General features: G+C 32.1%; 1 non-coding gene across 1 annotated transcript; it reads right to left on the reverse strand.

Moving 5' to 3' along the window:
* Positions 1–14,122: 14,122 nt before the first annotated feature.
* LOC121219702 (small nucleolar RNA R71) lies at positions 14,123–14,228 on the reverse strand. The gene has a single exon (XR_005916593.1). It is a non-coding gene; the product is annotated as a small nucleolar RNA R71 (small nucleolar RNA).
* Positions 14,229–17,910: the final 3,682 nt, after the last annotated feature.

Raw genomic sequence — 17,910 nt, forward strand, 5'->3', positions numbered from 1 at the left:
CTGAGCCTTTGTCAATGATGTTGCGATGTGGGTCTACTATGGTCCTGACACCAACTCATTAAATTTTTGAAAATTTTGTATTTTAGTCCTTATTCAACTCAGGTCATCAAAAGAGCTTTCGTAAGCTCGTATAAGACCCAACTATGATTATAAAACATATGGTGAATGCGTATTATACTTAATAGCATATTTAAATGGTTGAATTGAATGATAATTAGTCGTAGTTGCTTTGGCAATGAATGTGGCATTCCGTAGCTCGGACCCGGTGACTAGGTCAGGCATGGAGTGTTACAATATATATGTAGTATAAGCTCAAATGGATGAAGATATGTATAAGATCATATGTATTAAGTTGTTGTGAATATCAATGAAGTAATTGGGCATTTGAATTTAATGCCTAAGATGAGTTAAATTAATTTTTTGGGTCACTTAGACCAATTGAATTGTATGTTTGGCACATTTAAATTGAAAGAAAAAAAGGTAAGGGATATTTCTTTCGAAGTTGCGACACTACCCTTTTGAAGTTGCGACATCGAGATTTGTCTCGAAATGATTCGATTGATATACAAGTATACACAATCATTGACAAGTAATAAAGTAATAAGTATATTGAGTATCATCTCTATAGGGACTGTCTGTGGGAATCAAGTATTGCAAAATTAATTACTAGCAAATTGGTCGGTGATGAAAATAGATTTAAGTGATGAGTTTGATTAAATTAAACTAATCTAAATATGCTTAAAATTAAATTAAATAAATAAAGAAATGGGTATGCAAGTCTTTTAGAGAAATCACAATATCATGAATCTGATAGAATAATTCTTCTTCCTAACTTAGAAATATTTAAATAATGCGAATGATATCACGAAAAATTCCATGGCAACTCGATTTTATTAATCCTATTTTAATTATGAGTACTTTGCCTTCTCTCAAAATTTCAAGTTTAACCTCTTGTTCGCATATGTCTATGTCTGTTACGACTTCAAGGTTACCTTTTCAGGTATTGTCTAAGAAGTCAACTTATTAAATTATTAAGTATAACATATGTTTATGTCAACAACCTAGTAAAATTAATAAGTAGAAAAACAAATTAATGTGAGGTAACAATACTATTTCTATACTGAAACAATTTAATATCATGAATCTTAGGATTATGCAAGGTAATAAGGTTCTCTCGAATTATTACAAACTTTAACCTAATTGTCTGGAATATAGATTAAACATGCACCATTCAAATAGCGTGTCAATTAATTATAGTCCGACTAGGATTTAATGATTAATTCAGTTGCATTCCTCACATTTATAATGCATGAATAACATAGTCAAAATTTTTTCTAAATGCATAAACAATTGAGGCACATAACATCACCAACAACATATATAATCTAAGCTATGGAAATTAAATTATTCTAACACCGAAGGAATTAAACAACCATAATTATATTAAGAACATAAAATTTAGTTGCAAAAATGTTTCTTAAATTGAACAACAAGAAATTAAAAGAGTAAAACGAAAGAAATGCAAAGCTATTTCCGGTGGTTCTCCGTGACACAGGTTCCTTGCTCCTCCTTTGTGCTTCACTCATTGCTGTAGCTATCAAGCCAAAAAGCTCCTCCAATGGTCGAATGGGTTGCTCTTAAATTTTTGCACAACTCACTTGAAAAATGAGAAAATTGGAAAGGAAAGCACAACAAAGAGAGAAAAGAGAGAAATATGAATGGATGATGGATGATGAAATGAGGGTGTAATAGACCGTTTTTCAGCGGTGTTGGAAACAACGGTTTCGGGGCCACAAATTTAACGAGTGAGTTCATAAATATTATTATTTAATATTTAAGATTCAAAAATAGTATTTTAATAAATTTAGATTTGATAATTTATGTTATTTGAATGAATAATCAGGTTTAAATGGTAAATCATTGAAGTTAAGTGGTTTTATAAAATGAGATATCGAGACCTCGTTTCTATGAACCAATGCCGTAAATATTTTATTAAATATTTATGGAGTGTTATTAGGGTTATAGTAAAATTTGGTTAGGAAATTTTAATGTTTAGATAGTTAATTAATTGAAAAGGACTAAATTAAAAAAGATATGAAACTTAATCACTATAGCTTTAATTGTAGTAAATGGTTATGAAACCATGGATTGATGGTTTTAGATGGTAAATATACCTATTTATATGGTGGTGGACGGTTGGTGGGTTTTAATTAGGAAAATTTTGGATGTTTTTAAGGTTAAACATGTAAATTCATAAATAAAACAAAAATTAAAATAGGTTATCATCTTCAAAAAGACTATCACCACCAAAACTAGGAAGAAAACTCAATTTTTGAGAAGAAAGCATTCTGCCAAGCTGATTCTTGATGCATGGTATGTGATTTTGATCCCGTGTTTAATGATATTTATGTTTTTGAGCTCGTAATAGCTTAATCTATCTAGCCCGAGGGTTAAATTGTAAAACTATTAAATGTTATAAATTATGCCATGGATGAATGTAATATGTTTTACAAGTTTTTTGGTAGATTGTTAAGCTTGGTTGTTAAATAGACATATTTTGTTAAGTAATTTTTGATGATTTTAAGGTTTATGGACTTATTTATAAAAATGGTAAAATTCAAGGAAAATATTGTGAATTAATGATAAATATGGGCTGTTATAATATTTGGTAAAAATTGGCTAGCATGATTTATGGTTAAAAATAGTGAAATTGCAAGTTTCGGGTTTAGGGACTAAATTGCATAAAAGGTACACTTTGAGGACAATTTTGTAAATTTTCATCTTTAAGGGTTATAAGCTAAATTGATTATTGTAAATTCTGGAATGAGATTAATTGAATAAAAATATTTATCTAGATTAAGAAACGACTCAAATGGATACAGATCGCGAGAAAAAAAACCAAAATAACAGATTAGTCGTTGGGTCATGTTAGGGCATTGTTTTGGTACAGGTAAGTTCGTATAAGGATTAAGGTAAGTTCGTATAAGGATTAACTTGTTAATTTCTCTTTGTGATGAATAAAGAATGATGTTATATTTTATGTAATTACAATTGAGTAAAAATTTACAATTGGCAAATTAGGTTGAATGGAAATGTTTAAATAGTTTACAGCAAATTGTGAAAATGTGAATTTTATGGATTCATATGTTTGTAATGGTGTAATGAAAAGAAATTAAAAAATTCAAAATGGAATATGTCTCATTTGAACCTTACGAATACTTAGGATACCAATGACATGTCATTAGGGATTATATTGTTTCAGGTGCTAGTCCTGGACGTCCTATCGATGGTTGAGGTCCTGTATTTGTTGCGAATTCTCCACAGCTTGTGTGAGCAGCATCTTGTAGCTAACATCCCAACCCATAGCTTGTGTGAGCAGGCCCATTTTATAGCTCATGTGAGCACTATTGGAAAGGTTATGATTACATGAAAAGGCACACTTTGTGTGAGTATTCCTGAGTATCCAATGTTAGTATAAATGGTTCAACGAGTTAGTAAAGGTTAATGGAAAGGCATGTATAAAAAAAATTATTGTTGCTAATGATGATATGAAACAGAAAGATGGGTATGTGTAAATGAAATAAAAAGGAAGAGAATTTATCATGTGATGAAGGATAGATGTATGGAATTCTTTTTATAATATATATTATGTTTCATAGATGTTATATTTTCAAGTTATCTACTAACTATATGGATTGTGATGAATAGAAAATATAATGTCTAAATGACTTAATGAGTATGATTGAAAAGGTATGTATATGAAATGAGTTATGTCATAGGGTTTATGAAATGGAAGTTGTGATATATATATAAATGGTTTGAAAAGGTAATTAATTGATTTTGTGTTGGATGATTTACAGAATGAAATTCATTTCATGTTATGTTCCATTTTCATGTATAGATGTGTTCTTAATTATATCTACTAACCTTGTGAGGTGTTGTGGATAGGGAGGAAAAGTATCCTTATGATCTCATGAACTATGAATGAATGAGTTAATTGTTTTCTGTTTAGTAAGCTTAAGTTTCCTGTATATGAGCTTACTAAGCACTAGTTGCTTACGTAATTACTTTGTCTATTTTATAGATCATCGAAAGCTCGAACGATTGGAATCAATATTGGAGCACGATCACACTATCCATTAATCCATTTTGGTAACTTTTGAATATATTGAAATGGTTATAAATGACATGTATAGGGTTGTATGTTAAATTGGTATGTTTTGGGTTGTGCCAAGTTTTGGTATGCCCTAATACCTTTTGTTAATGGTTGAGCATGATCTTTTGATATTAGGAAAGAAATGGTTGATTGATTTGTGTGTGGATGATTGAAGTGTGAACAAAATGTTCAAATGATATATGTGAGTCTAGTATGTATAAGGCTTAAATATAATAGATGTTTTGAATGTGTTATTTGGACAACTTGGTATGGTTAGTTCTTTTGAGTATATGTTTGGTTAGACTTGTAATGGTTAGTAAGTACATGTCTTTTGGTCACTTTTGAATGATAAGTAAATATATGACATGAGATATGTTTATATGTGGTTGAAATGGTTGAAAGGTTATGGTTGTAATGATGTATGTTTGAGTTATATTGTAATGTTGAGTTGGTATGAATTGAGATGCCTCTGAATGACATATTGGTTAGAATTTATAGGTTGTTTGATTTGGTATATTTTAAGTGTGTTTAGATAGTGTTATGGTCAATTGAATGTATGTGTAAATGGTGTATTTTGGTGTGCAATGATAGGTATTGAAATGGCTTGTTTTAGGGGCTAAATTTGGAGCACACGGCCTGGGACACGTGCTGTCACACGGCATGTGCCACACACAGTCACCTCACATGGTCATGTGTCATTAAAATTTTAGGTGCAAGTTTCACACTGTTTGATGCAGAGTCTACGACACGACCATGTGTCTCAAAATAGTTTTGTTACACGGTCTAGCACACCGCCTGTTACAGAACCGTGTGACCCTATTTTGAATACACACACGGGCGGTCACATGGGCAGGGACATGGCCATGTGTCCTTACTTCGAATGTTCACATGATCTGGACTATGTTACACGGCCTAGCCACACTGCTGTGTGACCCCTGTTTATCAATTTTTCATTTTTTCTCAAAATTTTCCGATTTGTTTCAAATTGGTCCATCGTTGTTCCCAAATTGCTTTTAGGGCTCCGAAGGCTCGTTTAAAGCCCAAATGTGTATTTTTGCCATGATTATAGTGAGTTATTAGAAATTAATTGGAAGATGAATTATTGTTTTGTTTTGAAGTTAAACATTTTATTTTGTACAGTAATGCTCCATAACCCTAATCCAGCGAAGGAGATGGGTTAGGGGTGTTACAAAGGGAGTGGGGGGTGGTATTTATACTAGTAGGGGAAGCTTGTATTTGCTAAAAATAGAAAGCCAATCCCCCTACCTATGGTTGGCTACCTTGAGAAAAGGAATGAGAAGGATGACTTTGCTAAAATTAGCTAGTCCGAGGCATTTTTCAAGGGGGAGTTGAACGGTCACTTAGCAAAGTTTTTGGGGATATTTTGTAATTTTTTAACAAGTTTAAGGACCATAAATTAAATATGAAATGGACAGATGGGCTGCTTGCAGCTGAATTTGGGCTCTTTCCTCATTAATTGGATGGTCTGTCTTCAAAATTAAGCAGCAAACTTGACTACTTCACTAATCCAATTTCTGAGTTGGGTCAAGTTTGTCCATTATCCATAATTCTAATTAATTTTGGACGTCCATAGATGATTAGTTATCAGCCATCCTTTGCATGGATTTTTCTACAAAAGACTTCTATAACATCAAGCATTGAGTAGGTGAGCTTCAAGGCTAATTTTTCTCCTATTGCACAAATTTGTGTCAAATAGGCAAAAATATGTCAAATTAGCATGTAAATAACAAAAAATCTAAATTTGTATTTAATTTTTTCCATCTAAGTAATTTTGTAATAAAATTAAAAAAAATGTTATTAAAATACTTAGAACTTGCATGAATTACTGGTAAAAAGGTGTTGAAAAAGTCTGTAATTTAGAGTTATCAAACTTTTTTCTTCATGGTCATGATTCTCCCTTGTTGAAGTTGTGACATTGAAACCCCTTGTCTTTGAAGTTGCAACATCCCCTACAGAAGTCATGACGTTAGCCTCCTATCTTTAAAGTCACGACTCACCTCCATTGAAATCGCGACATCAAGTTGTTGCCATCAATGCCGCGACATGATTCTATCATGCCCTGCATTTTATTTATTATTTTATGTTAGTTCATAACACAAGGGATTTAATAGCCTAGTGGTTAAGTGTGTGAATTAATTCCAAGTGGTCCAAAGTTTAAGCCCTCACATGTTCGCCTTTTTAATTAAATTTTGGACAAATTTAGCTACGTGTGAATGCCCTTGCCGTCGAACTCATGTTACCATACTAGGGAAGATTATTTCCTTGATTACAAGGTCAACTGATAGAGGGTTGCGCACGGACCAAGATCGAGTTGTCAAGCCACGGGAAACTCCTACGAAAACTCTAGACGATCAGATTTGAAACGAAGTAGAAAGATTAGCTTTTAGAATTCCCAGATTTGAAATCAAATATCCCTAAAATAGTAGAAAATAAACCAAGAATCAAAACACTTATTATTAAGGAATTCGGAAGTTAAGAACTCGTGAATAAGCTTCAAAGAGGTCACCAATTCAGCCGATTCTGTCAATTGAACCAAAACAGAAAATTAATTCAGCAGATCACAAAAAAATGAAAATTGAATTAGAATGAGGAATCGTGCAATAAGAAAGAGGGAAATTAGGGATTACGAATGATCTTCGATAATCAAGGACATTTATGAACTTTCCAAGCCGAATCTGAAAAGATTAAATTCCAAAATAGCAAATCAAACTCTAAATTCTAGCAAACCGAATTTAATCAGAATTGAGATGAAAAGTTGACAAGATCAATAGAAAAGATGATTGAACGAATGGTTCTTGCTGCCAAAAGAATGCCGATCATCCTCTTTAATGTTGAAGAAAGCTAGAAACGCAACAAGAAACCGTAAATAAGTTAGATGATGAAATCGGCCCTAAACAAGAATTAAAAGGAAAACGAATAGTAAGAAAATAAAAGATAAAGTCCGAAGAAGCCTTGAAACCCCGAAAGATTTCACAACTCCCTTCAAACGGCTCTAATCTCCCCTCCAATGAAGAACAATGGCAAGAAGAAGGCTGAAGATGTCTCCCACAATAAAAAAGATTGTTAAAACTACTTCTAAAGAAAACTCAAGAGAAAATTCTTGAAGAACTCAAAGAGAATTTTTACTCAAAGCAAATCTGAAATTTTTCATTGTAATTGTAATGTGTTCAATAAGGTGGCCGGCTATGCCTATTAATAGGCCTTCTATCTATTTCCTAATCTCATTAGGAAAACTTAAAAAAGACCTAATTAATAAATTAAGGGGGAAATTCGGCCAAGGCATTTTAATGGGCTGCTTGGGCCGAATTTTTATATATAATAATCCTAAATTCTAAAAATTAAACTTAGATATTTAAAGAATTAAAATTTTTACAAATTGGGTCACTTTAACAATTTGGCCTGATTTTCAACTAAGTATGGTTTGACTTCTTGGTTGGGTTTGGAATCATCTTATTGGGCCTTGCCTTCAAGAACTCGGGCTTGTAGTCCATCTCCTACCGAAATTGGTTCGTTGATACTATAACGGAGATCCAATGCGCTTTGAATGTAAGATTCGATTTCTTGGATCAAGATTTCCAAGATTTGAAATCTTGATTTTCTTGATTCTTGAAATCGTTCCAAATAGCAAAATTGGGCCAAGATTTGGTTTCTTGATTTTCTTGAAAACAAGAAAGTGAATCTTGATTTTCTCTTTCTTTCGTGTACGATCTAAGGCCTTGCTAACAAATTCCTGAATGGTCCCATTTAGAACGCATTTGTCTGACCTTTGACCTCGTTATTGGGCCTTGTGGTAATTTGAGCCCATCACGTTCTTGAGCTTGGGTTGGGCCTTTGTGACTCGTATCATCAACATTCCCCCTTTTCTCCCCTTTTCACTCCCATGATACCCTTTCCATGCCTTTGTCCCCTAAACACGCCAAAATTTTCCCCTTACCTTACCTTAGCCGGCATGCACCTAGACATATCCATTTTTACTTTTTTTTTCATTTTTCTCTCCTCCTCTCTCTTTGCCATCCACCACCTTACTCCTCCCTCTTTCTCTCATTTTTTTTCCATTTCACCTCCTAAATCACCCTTTTCTTCTGCTTTCTCCTCCACTCCACCACCACTCAAGGCCATCGCACCTCCATATCACTACCACCTCTCCTCCATCACCACTTCCGTCGTCGTGCCGCCATTGTTAGCCACCGCCAAAATTCTCCATTTTTCCTTCTTTTCTCCTCTTTAATTGTAATCGATTTTTCTAAACAATCAAATCAGATTTTTTTATTAAAGGTTTACTTCCCATCTTATTTTCTAACTTTTATTTCTACGTTATATTATTTTCTGATAGTGCCAAATATTCCTCTCTAATAGACATATTGAGGGAAGTTGTTGATCCCTTTTTCCTACGATACTACGTAAGTATATTCGATCCTATGTTCTTGATTGACTCTTGTATATTTTATACACACATATTCGATTCAGACAACGCATATTAATTTGGTTTAAAAATTTTCTATTCAAATATCAGAATCCATACACTACTTGTATTATAGTGAGATTAGGCGATCGATTACGTAAGTACTTTACTGAATCATATAATAGAAGGATTATTTATTTATTTATTTATTTAGTAACCCGTTCTAATATGTGTGAATGGTTTTAACCATAGAGGCTTAAGAATCAAACTCTTTTGTTAGAAGTTGGAATCGAGATCCTTGTGATAAGATTTGCGAAGGTATGGGGACCTATTTAATTTAAATAAATAATATTATAATTAATCAATATAAAATGTTTATATTTGAGAAATGTTTAATTGATGTTTAAATAAGTTTATGAAATGTAATATTGGGCAAATACTTTAAGTATTCATAAGGATTGATAAAATCCGATAAAAGAGGATTTCGAGTAAGTGTTTCTAAAACATCAGATCTATGTTGTTGTTATGTGATCTAGTGATTTTTCTGTTAAATGTGATAATATGTGATTCCTAATACTCATGATATATGGGGATTTGAATATGTATGTACGATAAATGTGATGTAGAGTTATTGATGTTCTGATTTACATGTTAAACATGTTAATATTCTGATGTTCCGATTCGCGTGTTAAGCATGCTATATTTCTGATTCTGATTAGCATGTTAAGCATGCTACTGTGATAAATTTTACTAAGATCTGAGTCACATGTAAAGCATGCCTACTGTACAGTTTGTTCTGTATGCCATATCACATGTATGGGATTGAGAAAAAGTGTATAGAGGAAGTATCTGGCAGTCTATCTGCAAATTTCTGGTGGCTTGTCCATCATATTCTGTATTTGGCAGTAAATTTGCATTATCTGGTGGCTCGACCACAACATTCTGTTTCTGGCAGCATGATTGCACTATTTGGTGGCTTGTCCACAATATTAGTGTGTTATTGGATGGACGAGTTCTAGGAAACTCATTATGGTGTGTAGTAGAGATGGGTAGGATCTGTTTTTTGAAAATCTGCATTGATTTCTAAAAATGTGTTGCATTGACATCGTCAATATGGATTATGATAAATGTGATTCTGTGATTGAAAATTTAGTATGTCTATGATCTGGTTAAACTAATGTTGTTATGTGTTAAATTATGTTATTTTGATTTGTAACCCACACTGGGATTTTAAGCTCACCCCTTTAAATTCTGATTTTCCAAATAATAATCGAGGTTAGGATGGGCTCAGCTTACGGAGGTGCTCTCGGTCGTTTTTAGAAAAATTTATTTATTTGGTATTTGATATACTTTGGGTGTGTTATTATTTCTGTGGACTTTTGTTTGAGACTTTCTTTTGGACTTCAGATTTATCGTGGTTTTTGGATGGTTTTGCATGATGTACGTTTTAAACTAGTAATTAAGAGGTTTTATAAAATAATAATTAAATGATGGATTTTTTTCACAATAAGGTTAATCCAGCTCAACGATAGTGTTTTCAAACTCAATACTCTATTTTCAAAACGCAACATTCTTTCTTACGAAACTGATGGTATACAAGTTATATTAAATCTACATTTTCAAAATGACGAACTAGTTTTAAATATATAAAATGTTCGTTGCAATGTTTTAACTGAAAAATGACATTTTCTGAAAACTAATACTTTAATTTTTCTAAAAGAAAGACGATTTCGACGAATTCTTTCAAAAGAAAATTTATAGACAATATTAGGCCTTTCTTAAAGCAACTCAAGATGACGTTTTTAAATTAAGGACGATTAATGAGAGAAAATAGTAATGGTTTTCTGCGCCATTAACATGGCCAATGTGATCTTCAAGATTTAGCCATAACGTCTAGGCTGGGTTTAGGGGATTATAGATTCCCTCATGGTTGTGACATCATCCTTTTATTGTGAAAACTTTACATTTTAATCCTTCAATTAACATCGATTTTTCTCAAGAGCTTTTGTAAGCTTGATTATAACCTGGGTTTGATTAAATAACATATTATAAATAAGTATTGAACCTAATGATTTTCTTAAGCTCATTTATTTTGAAATTGTAGTTGCTCCGGCAATATATATGATATCTCATTATCTTGGATTTGGCGATCGGGTCAGGTGAGGGGTGTTACATGCTCCTTGAGCAATCTTGTCTATTATTACTTCAATTTCACACACTCTCTAGGTAACCATGTCATCATATTATATACTTTATTAGTCAATATATCACATATAATTCTCAATACCAAAGAATTTGATCACATTTAAATGTTTCTTAAGGAATCCATTATCTTTTGATTTCCATAGTACATGTTTGCCTATTTTCATAATTCATTCTTATCACTTTATACCTTATGTTCTTTTAACCATGTTTCAATGTCATATTGACCATTTCACTTTCAAGAACAGTTTAACATATATGTTCATTCCAACAATAAAAATCATACCATGACATCTAAATATTCAAAATATAAAATAAATCTCATTTTATAAGATTCAAGGCAAAAATTGCCTACATTATAATTCCTTTCAAATTTCTCAACACATCAACATTGCATAATCACATATTAATACAAAATTTCCTTTTAATCGTTTATTTCACAATTTATCCCAAACACATATTTATGTTATTAAAGGTAATGTAAGTAAATACATTGGTACTTACCTTTTGGATGCGCCAATAATCAAATAAAGGCTTTTCTATACTATCACACACTTGGATTCAATTAACCTTATACTACTAGTCCTCTTTTCCACCAACTCCTTATTTTTTCAACACAACCAAGTAAACAAAATGTAAATTTATGCATCCAAGTAACATTCTTACACTAAATATCTCAAATAATTAAGGTGGAGACGAAGAAAACAATATTTTTTTTACCTTGATTAAAACTTTCTCTCTCCAACTTTAACTTTATCTCCCTAATTCCAAGAACCTTAGTTTGAAAATGGAGAGATTGATGGTGAAAATAGGTTTAGAAGATGGTTAGCTACTTGATTTTGGCGAGAAATCAAAGTGGGTCGAAGAATTTTGGGGTTGATTTGAGAAAATGCAAGAAAATCAAGCAGAAAGAGAATTGCCCATAGCCGAGAAGGGAGCCGATTGGTAGGGTTGAAAGGGGATGAAATCTTTGACACATTATCCCTTTTTAACACATTTTAAATTAAAACCAAGTCAAAGTCAAACTATGTAAAATGTGTAACACCCTTTACTTGGTCCAGTTGCCAAACCTAAGCTACAGGATGCTACTACATTTAACGAAGCAAACATATACAGATCATATCAATTAATTCAATTTAAACGCCAGTTTATTTTTTAATTCTAAGCATAATAGAATACACAATTAAAATTGAGTCTTAATTGAGCTTACGAAAGCTCTTAAGTTGACCCGAACATGAAGAAGGACCAAATTGAAAAGTTTTCAAAATATGGGTATAGGTATCGATACCTGATCTGCTACAAATCGTAGTAGCAGATTAAGTACTTTTCGGAACTTAAAGAGTTTGTTTACTAGGCATTTTAATATAATTTATTACATTTTTGCATTTCTTAGCTTAGATTTAAAATATTGCAAAACAAGCATTTTTACGCATTATTTCGAGTTAGTTGACCTATTGGTCCAGTATCGGCCTCAATGTGGTTTTAATGATTTATTTTTAGTGTGTAGAATATCCTTTTGAAGGCCCAAAAGCATCAGGAATGATAACTGAGGCGACAATGGGCAAAAATTAAGCAAGGGTGTTTTCATCTGCACAACTCATATTTTATATCATTAAGGCTTGTATTTGATCTAATTAGGGCGGCTAAACTCAATCTATAAATAATTAAGTAGAGGTAAGGCTTAGGGAGCTTTTGCAAAGCTATTTTAGGGTTTTAGTTAGTATTTTAGGTTTTTATTTTATTTTAGTTTATTTTAAAAGACAACTTAGTTTCTTGTTCCTCAACTTCGTTATTAACTATTTTTATATTTTTATATCGTTTCTTGTTTGCAATCGACAATATCTCAATCCCTGTCAAAGGATTTTGTGATTCCAAGCCTATCAAATTCATGAAACGGAGCAATTTCTATCATTTTCTTGTTTTAATTTATTTATGTGTTTGTGCATGATTAAATTGGTTTTAGAAAATATGGAACTTGTGTTTATGAGTGGCTAGATAGGTGGGGATATCAATAAGTAGATGTGGGAGTGATTAATGAAAGAATTAGGTTTCCAATAAAGTTAGTTGGTACAAATTCATGTTCGTTTAAACCCTAGAGTTGACAAACCTAGGAAGTAATATAGGATAAAAGAGATGAGAGATAAGTTTACTGAGTAAACCATGGATTTATCCTGGTCAGAACGTAAGGTCAAGAGATAAGCGTGTACTGGTCGATTAGTTAAGCAGTAGAGGTCGAGGGGTAATATTGTTTAATTATTAACTAATTCCCTAATAAAACCCGAATTCTAGAGTTAATTGCAACCACTAAAGTGAGTTAATCTTCTGTCTGTTAATTGAGAGATTTTCGGTTGTTAACTTTGTTTTTAGTAGTTAGTTTTTATTTTACAATATTAATTCTTGCTTTTATTTATCGTAATATGAATTTTGGTGATTACTATGTAGACCTGCTAGTGTAAAAAATAATGTTAGATTTAATTGAACCTCCCTTGGGTACGATCCTCAGAATACATCCCTGTGTTCTGTTGTAACACTAAAATTATACTACAACTTGAATTGTTTTCTTGTTGATACCGCATTGATTTTATATCTTTTTATTTGCTTGATTTTTACTCTAAATGTTCGTACGTTTTAAGGCGGTCAAGTTATTGGCGCCGTTGCTGGGGAAGATTCGGCATTAAATTTTATTTTATTTTCTACACTTAGTTGGATAAAAAGTAAAATAAAAAAAATTATAGATAAGTTCTTAATTTTATTTTATTTTATTTATTAAGGTTTAGTTTTAGTTACTAATTTTCACTTTTCTATCTCTGATTTCAGTTTATAACCCGAAGTAGAAGCGTTCCAATTAAGCCATAGCCTGATCCAGAGCGAATTTTGAGATGCAATCGCAAATTGATGGAAAATGATCCACCCGTGGTACCTGATTTGCCTCGGGAAAATCTACTCTTTGACGAACCACCTGAATTGCAGGACAGATCTATGGAGAGCTACTGATGGCTCACTGGGCGTTACGTGAGTACACATTACCAACGCTAGATGATGTGCGAGGTAGTATTGAAAGACCGACGATCAACGCCAATAATTTTGAGATCGAGACGGTTACAATCCAAATGATCCAAAATTCATTGCAATTTTGAGGGAACATGATGGAGGATCCAAATCAACACTTAAACCGATTCCTCTAGTAACTGATGATGTTGTTCGTCTTCGGTTATTTCCCTTTTCCTTATGTGAACATGTTGCTGATTGGTTGGATTCATTAGAACCTGGTTCCATAACCATATGGGACAAATTAGCGAGAAAATTTCTACACAAATTTTTCCTGGTAAGCAAATCCATTCAGCTTCGCCGTGAGATCGCCAAATTCAAGCAATATGAAAGTGAAAATTTGTACGAAGCATGGGATCGATTTAAGTCACTATTAAGGAAGTGTCCCCATCACAAAATGCAAGAGTGGCTCTAGATGCAAATATTTTACAATGGTTTTGATAACCATTTGAGGTCTACACTAGATGGCATATCCAGAGGAGAATTGATAAACCACACATACAAGCGAGCTTATCAAATAATTGATGATATGGCTATGAACTCATATATGTGGTCGAACAAAAGGTTTACTTACAATCGAAAACTAATGTTAATGAAATCAACACAAAAGGTGGATGCTTATCAGTTAATTTTGGAGAGGTTAAACAGTTTGGAATTAACCTCTAAACCAAACATAATGGAGTCGATGCAAAAATGTGGACAAAACTCGGAGCACCAATCGGACGAGATGAGTTAAGTAGGTAATATGAGTGACAATCTCTATTCGAACACGTATAACCCTAGTTGGAAGGATCACCCAAATCTAAGGTGGGGAGGTAATCAAGGAAGTGGGAACACATTGCAAAATCGTCTAAACCTTCTGTACCAACCCCCATATGTGCATAGATCTTAAGACAGATCAATGGGGATTGACCATACTATATGTGGTGAATGACTCGATTGGATAGAGGGAGAGACCTAGTCAATGAAGATGTATATACAACAAGTACAATTTGAATGTGCTTTAACTCGAAACATTGATGAACTTCAAAGACAGTCTCCAAAACCAAATGAGCCAAATGATGGAGATGATGAGCAACATGCAAAGGCAACTTGGTACCATAATCCCCAGTAGTAAAGAAAATAATCCACATAAGGATGGAAAAGAGCATGTTAATGCAATTTCTCTACAGTCAAGTAAAACCCTTGATAACACTAGTGGTCTCATACATGTAGACGAGGATTCACTGAAATTTTTCGAGGAATTTATGGACAACAATAAGCCCGAAGAGCCGAGTAAAGAAGTAGCCGAATTGGTAGCTGAGCCAGTAATCTCAAATCTTGTGACCACGAAAATACCATTCCTATCAAGGATTGAGGACAAACAGAAGAGGGAAGAAGCGAATTTTGTAAGTTTTTTTAGGCTAAATAAGGCCTATAGGTTGATTTTGAAATTTATTTAGGCCTTTAGGCCGATTTTAAAATTATTTAGGAAAATAGGCCAATTTTGATAGAAAGCTTGTCCAGCTGGGTGAGCTTTCCATATATGTGTCAGGAAAGCTCGCTCAGCTGGATGCACTTTCCCTTTAAGTTGCAAATTTTGAAGTTTTTAATACAATTAGTTTCTTTGGTTAGATGGTTAAATGTTGGTGGTTTTGTCCTTGAGTCCTAGGTTTGATTCCTCTCCCACTCAAGTTTATATTTTTTGTTTCATGTTGTTTTAAGCTTCTTTTTCTTAATGAATGTTTTTAACATATTAGCTTCCTTAGTTAAATGGTTAAATAATAATTTTATCCTTGAGACCTAGGTTCAATCCCCATTTTCTAAACACATTTGTAATTTTCTTTTCATACTATTTAAAGTTTTTTTAATTAAAAAATATATTTTTTTCCATTTTTTATTTTAATTCATCTTTTTAATTAATAATTCTTTTATTTTTAAAATCAAATAATTATTAAAAATATGATTATTTTTAGTAAATTAGTAAATATTTTTGTAGGTGTATTTAAAATATTTTACGTATAAACATAATGATATTTCAGATAATTAATTGAAATATTTCACATATAAAAATATTTGAAATATCATACTCATAATGTAGATAAAAAAACAATGATATTTGAAATATTTTACATATAAAAACAATTATTATATTTGAGATAATTATTTGATTTTATAATTTTAGAAATCACCATACCCACAATATACGTGGAGAAAATAAATATTTGACATATAAATATTATATAGAAAGAAAAATATATTAAAAAATTAGTTGATGTTTATATTATATATAAAAGATTTATTAGTTTCAAATATTTTTAACATAATGATATATGTAAAGTATATATTTTTATTATATAATTACATAGTTATTATTTAATTTTATGAATAAAATAGTTATTAATTAAAACAATGATTTAAAATATAAAAATTGAAAATAATATATTTATTAATTAAAAATAAAAAAATTTGAAACAGTATGAAATAAAAATTACAAATGTGTTTAGAAAAAGGGAATTAAAATTGGGTCTTGAAATAATTATTATTTAATCATTTAACTAAGGAAGCTAAAAAGAAGAAGCTTAATACAACATGAAATAAAAAATATAAATGTGAGTGGGAAAAGAATCGAACTTGAGACTTAAGGACAAAACTACCAGCATTTAACGATCTGACCAAAGAAATTAATTAAATTAAAAAAGTAAAAAATTGCAACTTAAGGGGAAAACACATCTAGCTAGGAAAGCTTTCCTAACAAGTTTACGGAAAGCTCTCCCAGTTGGACGAGCTTTCCCTCAAAATCGATTTATTTCCCTAAATAATTGTAAAACCGACTTAAAGGCCTAAAAAATTCAAAATCGGCCTAAAGGCCTTATTTAACCATTTTTTGAATCTATTCAAATCCCTTAATGTTAATTTACCCCTTTTAGAATTAATTGATAAAATATCAAAATATGCCAAGTACGTAAAGGAAATTATGTCAAGACATAAAAAGTTGAAAAAGTGTGAATAAATTAACAAAGATGCTTCGTGTAGTATTATCATTGCTAGGAAAATACCCTCAAAATTGAAAGATCCAAGTAGTTTTACAATCCTAATATAGATAGGGAACATATATTTTAGTAAGGCCCTTTTGTGATTTAGGGGCCAACATTAATTTAATGCCTCTATCGATTTATAGAAAACTCAGATTAGGGAGTTAAAAAAACCTCGATAACACTATAGTTAGCTAATAGGTCATTAGTATGCCTAAAAGGTCTACTGGAGGACGTGTTGGTTAAAGTGAGAAATTTAATAGTCCATGTCGACTTTGTAGTCCTATTTTATGAAGAAGATCAAAAGATCCCCATACTATTGGGTAGACCATTTTTAGCCACGTCTAGATCAACCATTGGTCTTGAGAAAAATGAGTTAACAATGAAAATTAATGGTGAGATAGAGGTGTTTAAATACAACTATGATTCCCAAGATGCGAGATTAGAAAAACAATGAGGGAATGATTGTTTTGCATTATTTCACGAAACTTTTAACAACATTGATCAAAGGTATTTTTTGAGTGTGATGTGTGTCGGAAAAAATGGTCCAAAGGAATGAGACAAATGGAAAGATCTGGAGTTGATAGACCTTCAATGGACGAGTTGCGATGATCGAAAGAGGCAGAAAAAAATGTGATGATAGACAGTAGCAGGTTACCAGATGAGTCCGATAGCCGTACTATATTTTTAATCACCACATTTTATTATGCTTGTAAATATTGTAATTTCGTTTATTTGGATTTTGAGGATTTTAATTTGGATTTCTAATTTTTATTAGGGTAGGAATTAGATTAATATAGAGCTTAGATGACCCTAAAAATGTTTTAATGTGATTAGGCACAACCACTGAGTCTGACAAGTCCAAAAATCATCGATTTTACATCACTCAGTACGTGTCTCAACACAGGCACCCTTGTGTTGAGACACACTAATTCAGACCTAAATAATTTTAAAATCACAGTACGTATTATGACATAGGTACACTTGTGTTGCGACAGTCCACTTCAAAGCCTCAAAATTTGAAAATACCAGGTCGTGTCGCGACACAGGTTCTCCTGTGTTGTGAC

The sequence above is a fragment of the Gossypium hirsutum genome, chromosome D07 (genome assembly GCF_007990345.1).
Source record: "Gossypium hirsutum isolate 1008001.06 chromosome D07, Gossypium_hirsutum_v2.1, whole genome shotgun sequence".
Classification (NCBI taxonomy): Eukaryota; Viridiplantae; Streptophyta; class Magnoliopsida; order Malvales; family Malvaceae; genus Gossypium; species Gossypium hirsutum.